Source organism: Psammomys obesus, unplaced genomic scaffold (assembly GCF_907164565.1).
Source record: "Psammomys obesus unplaced genomic scaffold, mPsaObe1.curated_primary_1811, whole genome shotgun sequence".
Taxonomy (NCBI): domain Eukaryota; kingdom Metazoa; phylum Chordata; class Mammalia; order Rodentia; family Muridae; genus Psammomys; species Psammomys obesus.
The window spans coordinates 1283034-1292946 of record NW_026596356.1 but is presented as its reverse complement, the minus strand read 5'-3'; the positions used below and the strand labels follow the sequence as shown (position 1 = coordinate 1292946).

Sequence of the window (9913 nt, the reverse complement as noted above, 5' to 3'; positions counted from 1 at the left end):
TTTACGTTTTCTCCCAGGAGTAGTGCTTCTAAGCTTTCCCAGGTGTGTCCTGACCATAATATCCCTCCCACTTTTAGGGAGATAACTTTTCTGGTCCTACTTGAAGCTCTTCCTTACACCCTGGAGGTTGTGACTCAATTATGCCAGATACCTCCTTATGAGGCTCTGATTCAGATACTCTTGACATATCCACCCCTGCACTTAACTCAGGAACAAAATAATCAGGACAAAGTAAACTTAAAAAGGTAAACAATATTCGTTAGGCTAGAGAAGCTGGCAGATAATAAACATGTATTTTATAGCTATAAAGTCTTACATATAGAACCTGGTCACAGTGGCTGTGACCCCAGCACTCTGGGAGGCAGGGCAGGTGGATCTCAGTAAATTTCGGGCCAGCCTGATCTACAAAGTGAGTCCAGGACAGCTAAGGCTACAACAGAGAAACTGTCTTGAAAGACAAACTACGAAAAGCCCCAAACAAAACCCTGGGTGCTGCTCATGGATTTCACGTAAGGATCACCAACAGTACTTATTTGGGTTTGACTTATTTTAGTCCATTGCTCATTTCAGCAATTATGTCGATCATATCTCAGAATATTCAAAAGTTTTGACTTGATTTATAGTTTATGCACAAGTACAGTCAATAGGAATTATCACTCACTTTCTTAAATCATTTTAGTAGGTATATTTGTATCAATCATTCTCAAGTAAAGACCCATACAGAGTAACAGTATTTACCTCCGTGCTGCTTCTTCAGGGTTCTTCAAATGAACCAGTTCCTACTCACAGATAGGTTCTTAGCATCCCTCACAGTTGGGCTCTGTTGTGCTCTTTTTACACAGATCCCCTTAGGCTCATCTTCCCAAAAGTTTCGAGGGCTACATTCCCGATCTGCCCTTCTCGGTAGCATTTGTTCAGAAGTAAGCCAGTTCTTTGGCCGTCAGTGCAGCCCATGAGACTGAGCAGCCCCTACATTCCTCTTTAAGAGTGACTTGAATTTATTTAACTCCTCATTCCACTCATCCAAGTAAAGCAGCAGCCCAAATTCAGAAAGGGAAGAAAATGGCACCAATGTAACTGCCATCTTGCCTATGGGGTCTGGAGACGGCTTTGTGGGGAAAAATAACTTAAGCCCAAAATAATGGGACCCATGGGAAAGTGGAAATAGAAAATGAATTCTCCATACATATACATTAATCCAACATACATTTATTGTGTTCCACTGTATGGGCTCAGTATCGACCTTGAATCTTCTACAAAGCATTTTCTGTCATAAAACAGTAATTACCTTCTAGACAGAGAAGCAGGTAGGCTAACTGCATCATCTCTCACTTCTCTTCTCCAAATCCAGATCCCCAAGTCTTTTTAAAAATTTTTAAAATTAATTATAGTTTATTCACTATAAACTCACCTTGGATCTCACCTCTAGCTCCCTTCCTCCCCTCCCAAGCCCACCCTTGCTCCCTCTGCTCCAGCCATACCCCTTCCCCAGTCCACTGATAGGGGAGGTCTTCCCCTCAACCCCCTTTCTTCTGATCCCAGTCTATCAGGAGTGGCTGCATTGTCTTCCTCTGTGGCCTGGTAAAGCTGCACTCTCCTGAGGGAAGGTGATCAAAGAGTAGGCTAATCAGTTCATGTCAGAGACAGTCCCTGTTCCCATTACTATGGAACTCACTTGGAGACTGAGCTGCTATGGGCTACATCTGTGCAGGGGTTCTAGATTATCTCTATGAATGGTCCTGTTTGGGGTATCAGTCTCAGAAAAGACCTCTGTGCTCAGATTCCTTGGTTCTGTTGCTCTCCTTGTGGAGCTCCTATCCTTTCCAGGTCTTACTATTTCCCACTTCTTTTATAAGATTCCCTGAACTCTGCCCAAAGTTTGGCTATAGGTCTCAGCATCTGCTTTGATACCTTGCAGGGTAGAGCCTTTCAGAGGCCCTCTGTGGTAGGCTCCTGTCCTGTTGCCTGTTTTCTCCCTCTTCTGATTGGCACCGGATCTGCCTACCCATTGAGGGTGAATATAGAGGGGGTAGGGCTGGGTCACTGCTTAACCATAGTCCCTGCTTCAGCACCAGGAGACCACAAGCTGGCCCTAGACCAAGTGTCCCCAGCAGCTGTTCAGACACAGCATCCTTGGCCACCTCATGTCGATCCTGCTAATCAGAAGCCCACACAACCCAAATGAGGCGACTGAAAGGCACCAAAAGCAATGCCAGCCCTGAGCAGGTCCTGTACCTAAACACTTGCTAAGGAACACTGGTCTGCCTAGCTAAAATCATTGCCAATGAAGCTGCAGAGCAGCCCTAGCCCGTTGAGACCCTAGCTTGTCTCTGGTCTGGGCTACTGGGCTGCTGCCTGGCCCTAGGAACCCTAGAAAGGGACCTGCAAGCTGTTGGTGGAAGTGCTGCTTCAGGTCTGGTTTGAGCCACTCCTTAGCCACCTTTTCCCAAAGAGGCGTGCCACCCTTCTCCCAGCGTCTTTTTGGCCAAGGCAGCAGCTCTGTGCGTGCTGAACTTGAGCAGTGCAGGCAGGGACCCAGCGGTTATAGGACCCGCAGTGGCACAGAGTGGTCCACGCTTGGAGGCAGACCATCCACCCTCAGCTTGTACGTCTCGGTGCTTCGGAGCACACCAGGAGCTAACAAGAAGGCCGCAGCTGGTGGTTGTGCACTGGAGCAATGAGAGCTTGGGCACTGCGCCCTGAGCTGTAGTGCGGGTTTAGGTTGCTGAAGGTCATCATCAGGTGGAGCTCATACAGGCACCCCATGCTCTGGAAGAGTGGGATCAGCTGGTACTCGTTCACATCCTGCGGTAGTCAGCCTATGCCACATCGGACCCTGACCATGGCAGGCCACCCACCCAGCCCGGGGGCAGCTCACCACACTTCCTTTGTCCGCTGACCTGCAGATGTCAGTCTCCCTTACTCACACCTCCAAGGCTGCCTTGTTCTCTGGATTCACTCTCTCATACTATTGCTCACACTCCCATTTTAGACTGCATAACTCGCTTAGGTCTGCCAGAGCCCTCTTTAGAACTTTGGTGGGACACTCTTGATTTAAAAAAATCATTAAAGTGGCATAATCAGTGGGGTGTTGGTGGTGCATCCCTTTAATACCAGCACTCAGGAGGCAGAGGCAGGTAGATTTCTCTGAGTTAGAAGCCAGCCTAGCCTACAGAGTAAATTCCAGCACAGCCAGGGTTGTTACAGAGAAGCCCTGTCTAGAAACAACCGAAACCCAACCCAACCCAACCAACCAACCAACCAACCCAACGAACCAAAAGCTAATGAAAGTGTACCATAATGAACTTGTCAGCAGCGCAGTCAGTGGGAGCCTCGAGTCGAGAGCAACTCCAGTCAAGAGCAACTCCAGTCACTGCTGGATTGGTAGTGAGTAGACCTTGAGTCACCGCTTTCTAGAATTTCGCTAGAAAGAGGCATGCTGGCACCATGTGACATAAGGACCACATGTTTTGAAGAGGCTGATTTTGCTGGCAGTAAGGAAAATCAGGAGGCCTCAGACTAAAGGATGGACACCCGCACCAAGGTCGGAATGGAGAAGTGTGGTTCGGGTGCCCCAGACTGCTGAGCAGGACTATAATAATTTTAATTCCCGGCCTCAGACTGGGAGTTTCTAGTGATGCCAGTTAGGCCTCAATGCAAAGGCCACTAAACAGGAGAGAACCCCAACTCAGCTTCTCCATTCCACCCTGACCCCAGTTACCAGCTGCATAGTCCCACGGGAACATCACCTTGCTAAGGCTGTAGGTGTCAGGCTCTCCAGGGACCCGGCAGCTCCTTTTCTCCCATTCAAATGCACACCGCATCCGTTCCCTAGTGTGCATGCACAATGTAGAAGGGTTCTCACTTACTAGTGTAAGACCTGGCACAATAGACACCAAGGAGCACCATTCCATACCTCTGGTCTGGGTTGGTGTTGGTGACTAAAATTGAGTCCTTGGGTTGAGCTGAACAGCACAGCGAAAGGAAGCCTCAGCAAGTTCAAGGAGAAAGAGCATCTCAGCCTTTAGCCCTTAAGACTGATTGGCTGCCTTTGGGCGAGGCAGGCTCTCCAGCAGGGATTGGTGGGCTGGCTCAGCCTGGCCTCAACACCTGTCCAGCAGGTGTCTCTTCTGATTGGCTGGTTGCGCGAGATCTCTGATCCTAATTGTCTAGGCCTCCACACTTCCAGACCCAGTTCCTATCCATGAGATAATTTCTGTGCTCAGTACAATGTGTAGGACCTCAAACATGTACCGAGCTACAAATTTTGTATTGTATTATTATGAAATATTTTCATTTTTGCTTTATTACCTAACAAACAAATTTACCTGTCGATTATTGGTGTTCTCTTCCTGCCTTCCCAAGTTGGTACCATCGTGCCTTTCCTCAGCCCAGAAGATTCATCACTTTCTGTGGTTCTTAAGTTAACCTTCCGTTAGCTGAAATTTCTAATCTGTTTGCCAATGATCGTTTTGTTAAAGCAACTTCACAAGTGTTTCTTATAAACTGTAAAAGGATGGATTTTGCAGCCTCACCTGCTCTGTTCCTGCCCTTACGTAGGAAGCCCTGTAATTTCATAGTTATCATAGTTTGTTATATTCTTTATGTATTATATTAGGGTTTTTAGTTTACCTTGTAGCTTTCTGCTTCCTTTCCCATTCTTTTTTTTTTGGGGGGGGGCGGCGGGTGGAGTGTGTATTTTGGGTTTGTTGTTTGATTACAGTTCTTTCTTGATTCATTCTTTTCAGTTAGGAGACCTGACTGATGCGGACTGATTTCCTACAGGCCTTCAAATCATTCTCTCACCACAACAGGTGCTTATGTTTGGCTGATGGACTGTAACAGGTTTATCTTATAGTCTGTTCAGGTGAACAGAGTTTTAGCTTTTCCCATTACAAACAGAAAACCAAATGTCTCCCCACCCCCTTTTATCTAACTTAGTCTTTTTGCCTGGAAGCTTGTTTTCCCTTTGCCTTAGAATGTAGAAATTATAACGTATGTCAGGTGCGCCTTCACTCATTAATCTGGACAAGAGTCCAGCAAGTTCCTTACATCTTCAGAAATTTAAAATTTAAATTGGAAACATTTTAAGCACGGGAGAGTTGTGTTTTTTCTTTCAGCACCCCCCTACATTTGCTTTTCTCCTTCAGAATTTCTGTGACTGTACACCGGACCTCTTAGATTCACCCCTGTAGTATTTTCTCCTGTCTTTTCTATTTCCATGCTTTGGGATATGACTTAAATTTTATTTTTCATTGATTTGTTATGTGTGTGTTTGTGCCACCATGCATATGTGGAGGTCAGCGCAGCGTTGGTTGTCTATTTCTACTGTGTGGTCTTTGGGACTCAAACTCAGGACTTCAGGCTTGACACCAAATGCTTTTATCAGTCCTGGAATGTGACTTTACCTAAATCATGCAGCTTCTCTTTGGGGTCAAAACTAATTGCCTTCTCCAAACCAACTACTAATACAGTCAGGAAGCTACAGAGAATTAATTTAACTCCCCAAAGCCATGTTTAATCAATGTTTCAATATTTTCACTTTAAGAGTTTTATTGCCTCATACATACATTCTATTTGTTTTTCTTACAAATGGTTCGTCACAGGTATTTATTTTTGCTCATTAATTGACATTCAGGCTTGGTTAACTGACTATTTTAAGCACCAGCAGTTCCACACCTGAGGAACCCACAGCTAGGTCTCACCCTCTTCAGCCATTGAATGGGAGTGTGGTGCCCACCACCAAGGACCCCTGGGAAATCCTCTTTGCTCTCTTCTTATAATTGCTCAGATTGAGCCTGAACCACGTTAGCCCACACTTGTCAGCTGTTTCTTTATCTTATGGGAGTGAAGGAAACCGTATTTTGTATAGGTGTCCTAGTTATTAGACATTCCACAGATCTGAGGTCCAGGCCTCATCCCCAACCTTTTCATTTTAAAGACACACATTAAGTTCTCACAGCTGGGCTCTCTCCTGTTCTCCACATTTATGTCCAGTCACAGGGAAGAGAATAGGAAGACAGCCCACAGTGGGCCTCTAACTTGGTTCTCAGAGCCCAAGTGTGATCTCTATAGATTGCAGTTCCCTGCGGAAAGCTGGGAGCTCATTTAAATAGCCTTTTCCTATGCTATCCCTCACATTGTGCACAAATCTTTAACATAGAATCCGTGCCCTTTTTGATAACTAACCTTGTGAGATAGGAGATCTATTCACTTTTTTTTTTTTAAGATGAAAAAGCTCTGTGGTGGTTTTTTTTTTTTGTTTGTTTGTTTTTTGTTTTTTATTCTTTCAGTTTTCACCCACTTTGGTATGGGGCAGACATTGTCATGTTAGTCTTATAGATGGGTATACTTAATTAGCAATCAGTTTTTTGAAGCAAAGCCCCAGATTCCACTTTTCTCTCAAAATGAGTTTAAAATGCTCAAAATCCATATTCCCTGATACAAAGCGTATATTCTTTTTTATTTTTATTTTTTATGTTAATTACAGCTTATTCACTTTGTATCCAAGCTGTATCTCCCTCCCTCATTTCCTTCGAATCTTACCCTCCATCCCTCATCTCCTCCCATGTCCCTCCCCAAGTCCACTGATGGGGAAGGGGTCCTCCTCTCCTTCCATCTGACCCTAGTCTATCAGGTCTCATCAGAACTAGCTGCATCATCTTCCTCTGTGGCCCCTTTAAGGGGATGGTGATCAAAGAGCCAGCCACTGAGTTCATGTCAGAGGCAGACCCTGTTCCCATTACTAGGGAACCCACTGGAGACTGAGTTGCCATGGGCTATATCTGTGCAGGGTTTCTAGGTTATCTCCATGAATGGTCCTTGGTTGGAGTATCAGTCTCAGAAAAGACCCCTGTGCCCAGATTTTTTTGTTCTATTGACCTCCTTGTGGAGTTCCTGTCCCATCCAGGTCTTACTATTTCCCCCATCTTTCATAAGATTCCCTGCACTCTGCCCAAAGTTTGGTTATGAGCCTCAGCATCTGCTTTGATACACTGCTGGGTAGAGTCTTTCAGAGGGCTTCTGTGGTAGGCTCCTGTCCTGTTTCCTGTTTCCTCCTTCCAATGTCTGTCCCATTTGCCTTTCTGAGTGAGGATTGATTATCTTACCCAGGCTCCTCCTTCTTGTTTAGCTTCTTTTTTTTAAATTTTATTTTTTTTCTTATCAGTTATATTTTATTAACTCTGTATCCCAGCCGTGTCCCGATCCCTCATTTCCTCCCAGTCCCTCCCTCCCTCCCTCATCTCCACCGTGCCCCTTGCCAAGTCCACTGATAGGGGGGACCTCCTCCCCATTCATCTGATCCTGTTGTTTAGCTTGTTTAGGTGTACAGATTTTAGTATGTTTATCCTACATTATATGTCTAATATCCACTTATAAGTGAGTATATACTATGTGTCTTTCTGCTTCTGGGATACCTCACTCAGGATGATCTTTTCTAGATCCCACCATTTGCATGCAAATTTCATGATTTCCTTGTGTTTAATTGCAAATATTCTTAATAGGAGAGAATGTAGTCAGTATTTGATGTTTCTATGTGCCAAGAATGCTCAAAATCAGTTACACACACTATGTACTTTTATTCTTAAAAGGGAAAAAATTAGTATTTCACAGATTGTAAGTAAAGTGGTAGAACAGCCCAACCCAGTGTTTGTTATTGGCTTCTATCAACACATTCATTGATGTAATGATTTATAGACAAATTACCATCGTAAAGATGAGAAGAATAAGGTGAGAGGCAGCATGTATATATATAGACACACACATATATGTATGTATTTAATAAACATCAGTATATTTAACTTTTCACTACACCAAAGTGATAATTTGATATTCTGAATTCTTATAACTACCTTGGTCTAGTTGTAATTTAGTCCTTGAGATGTCAATTCCTTTGCAGCTTCACACTGTTCTGTAAAGTTCCTCTTAGTATCCTATTTTAAAATGTCCATAGCTACTTCTTTCTCCTTCTATAAGACAAAGTGGGCACATACAAAATCATGATTAATTTATTAAATCTAATATTTTCAGTTGGTTTTTTTTAGTTGTCATGATCAACCACACCCATGAATAATTTCCTATTTTCCAATCCTCATTGTTTTGTTAAACTCAAAGTACTGTATGAATTCCAAACTCCTAAGGTAGCTTAAAAGATGTGCTAGGATAAAGTTGGGGTCTTTTTCTAGTTTTATCTGTTTACAAATAGACATTTTTCCCCAGTGAATACTCCAGCCATTGAGCTTATGCCTCTTTAACATGTTATATGTTAACTCCTCTGTGCTGTTGCCCTGATTTTATCATCTCTCTTCTGACATCCTTCTCGTCCTCACTACAGTGACCTCCTGTGTGCTGCCACATAGGACCTGTCTTTACTAGTTCACACAGCACACTTTTCTCTGATGGCACACGGTCAATTTAAAATGCTAAGTTAATAAGTTTGTGGAAAAACATCTAGAAGATGTCAGTTGGCTGTATATGTTCCACAAGAATTGAAACTTAAATGCATTTCTAAAAGGTGTTGAAGCTCTGTTATGCTTACTGAACTTAGCAAGGCTATTTTACTGGTATGTGTGTGACATAATTCAGTGTGGAGGTGTGTGTATTCCCACATTTGGAGGTCAGAGCACTGGTAGCTCTCCTTTTTAGTTAGGCAGACTGGCCCAGGAACTCTTGGGAATGGCCTGTCTCTGTTTCTCAATGCTTGGGTTTTAGGCCTGCAGAGCTCTGCCTGGCTTTTCTTAATTTAAATTTTTATTTTTAATGTAGGTGCTAGGCACTTAAACTCAGGTCCTTCTGCTTATAGAGCAAATGCTCTTACACACTGAACCATCTTCTCAAAACTCTAGTAAACACATTAAAATAAAGCAAGCATGAGGATTCAGGAGGAAAAAAAATTACTTAGACACAAAAAGCTAACTATTGAGAAAAGATAAAACATGAAAACAGTACTTTCATCTTTGGACCACCCAAAGAAAAAAATCAGTTTATTAAAATATGTCCATTACAATTAACGTCTAGTAAACACTTTTACGAGTGAGCTACATTCCAGTACTTTTGCTACCCAGAATGTCTCACTGGGATCCTCTATGTGTGGACTTATGCTTATATAAATAGTTATACCAACTTTTTATGTAGAATTTTGTTATAAATTGTGATGTAAAATATAAAAAAACAGAATATTTTTTCATCTATGAACACACATAGGCATCTCTTCTGTTTGTTTTACTTTCGAACATGACATGAAGGCTGACAGAAAGCCAGCATCGTGTATTGGGGTGTCTCCATATGAATCTTTATGGGAGGAGTAAGGCATGTTTCTTGACTCAAGCAACACTCTGGGATTCTGAGGTAGCTTCCAGTAGACACTGCTGTGGTGAAGAGCCATCAGACACTTACTCGGACACATTATGATATCTAGGATAATTGAGAGAGATGCTAGACTGTGAATGTTTCTATAGCATAGGTCACAGAACATACTTTTTAAAATGCATATTTTCATAAAACATAAAATGGGCATATTACGTTTGTCTTCCATGGCAGTTAACTCTCCAAACTTCAGTCACCAGAGATGCTGACAAGCCTAGGACATGACAGGGGTGCATAGCTGCCTGTCACTAGAGTCTGCCATTATGATTTCAGTATTTAGCATTCTCTATTCTCATGAAGTAACTTTCTGTGAACTTCCTGTAATGGCTGGCAGGCTTTCATTAAATATCAGCATCAAGTGTGTTGTGTGACTCCTCCATAATGAACAGATCAGTTATGCTATAGATTGTGTATGCAGCAGAGAAAGGTGAGGATAACACCAAAACACTAGGCAGTAAGTCTAATTTCAATGCTTCATGGCTGGCATTATTCGGCAATCTGGAAAAGCACCCTCAAAACAGATTACTGTCCAATCTTAACTCTTGTC

At 43.0% G+C, this 9913-nt stretch overlaps 1 pseudogene; it reads right to left on the bottom strand.

Moving 5' to 3' along the window:
- Positions 1 to 2040: 2040 nt before the first annotated feature.
- LOC129669253 (dead end protein homolog 1-like) lies at positions 2041 to 3824 on the bottom strand (annotated as a pseudogene).
- Between the last annotated feature and the right edge of the window lie 6089 nt (positions 3825 to 9913).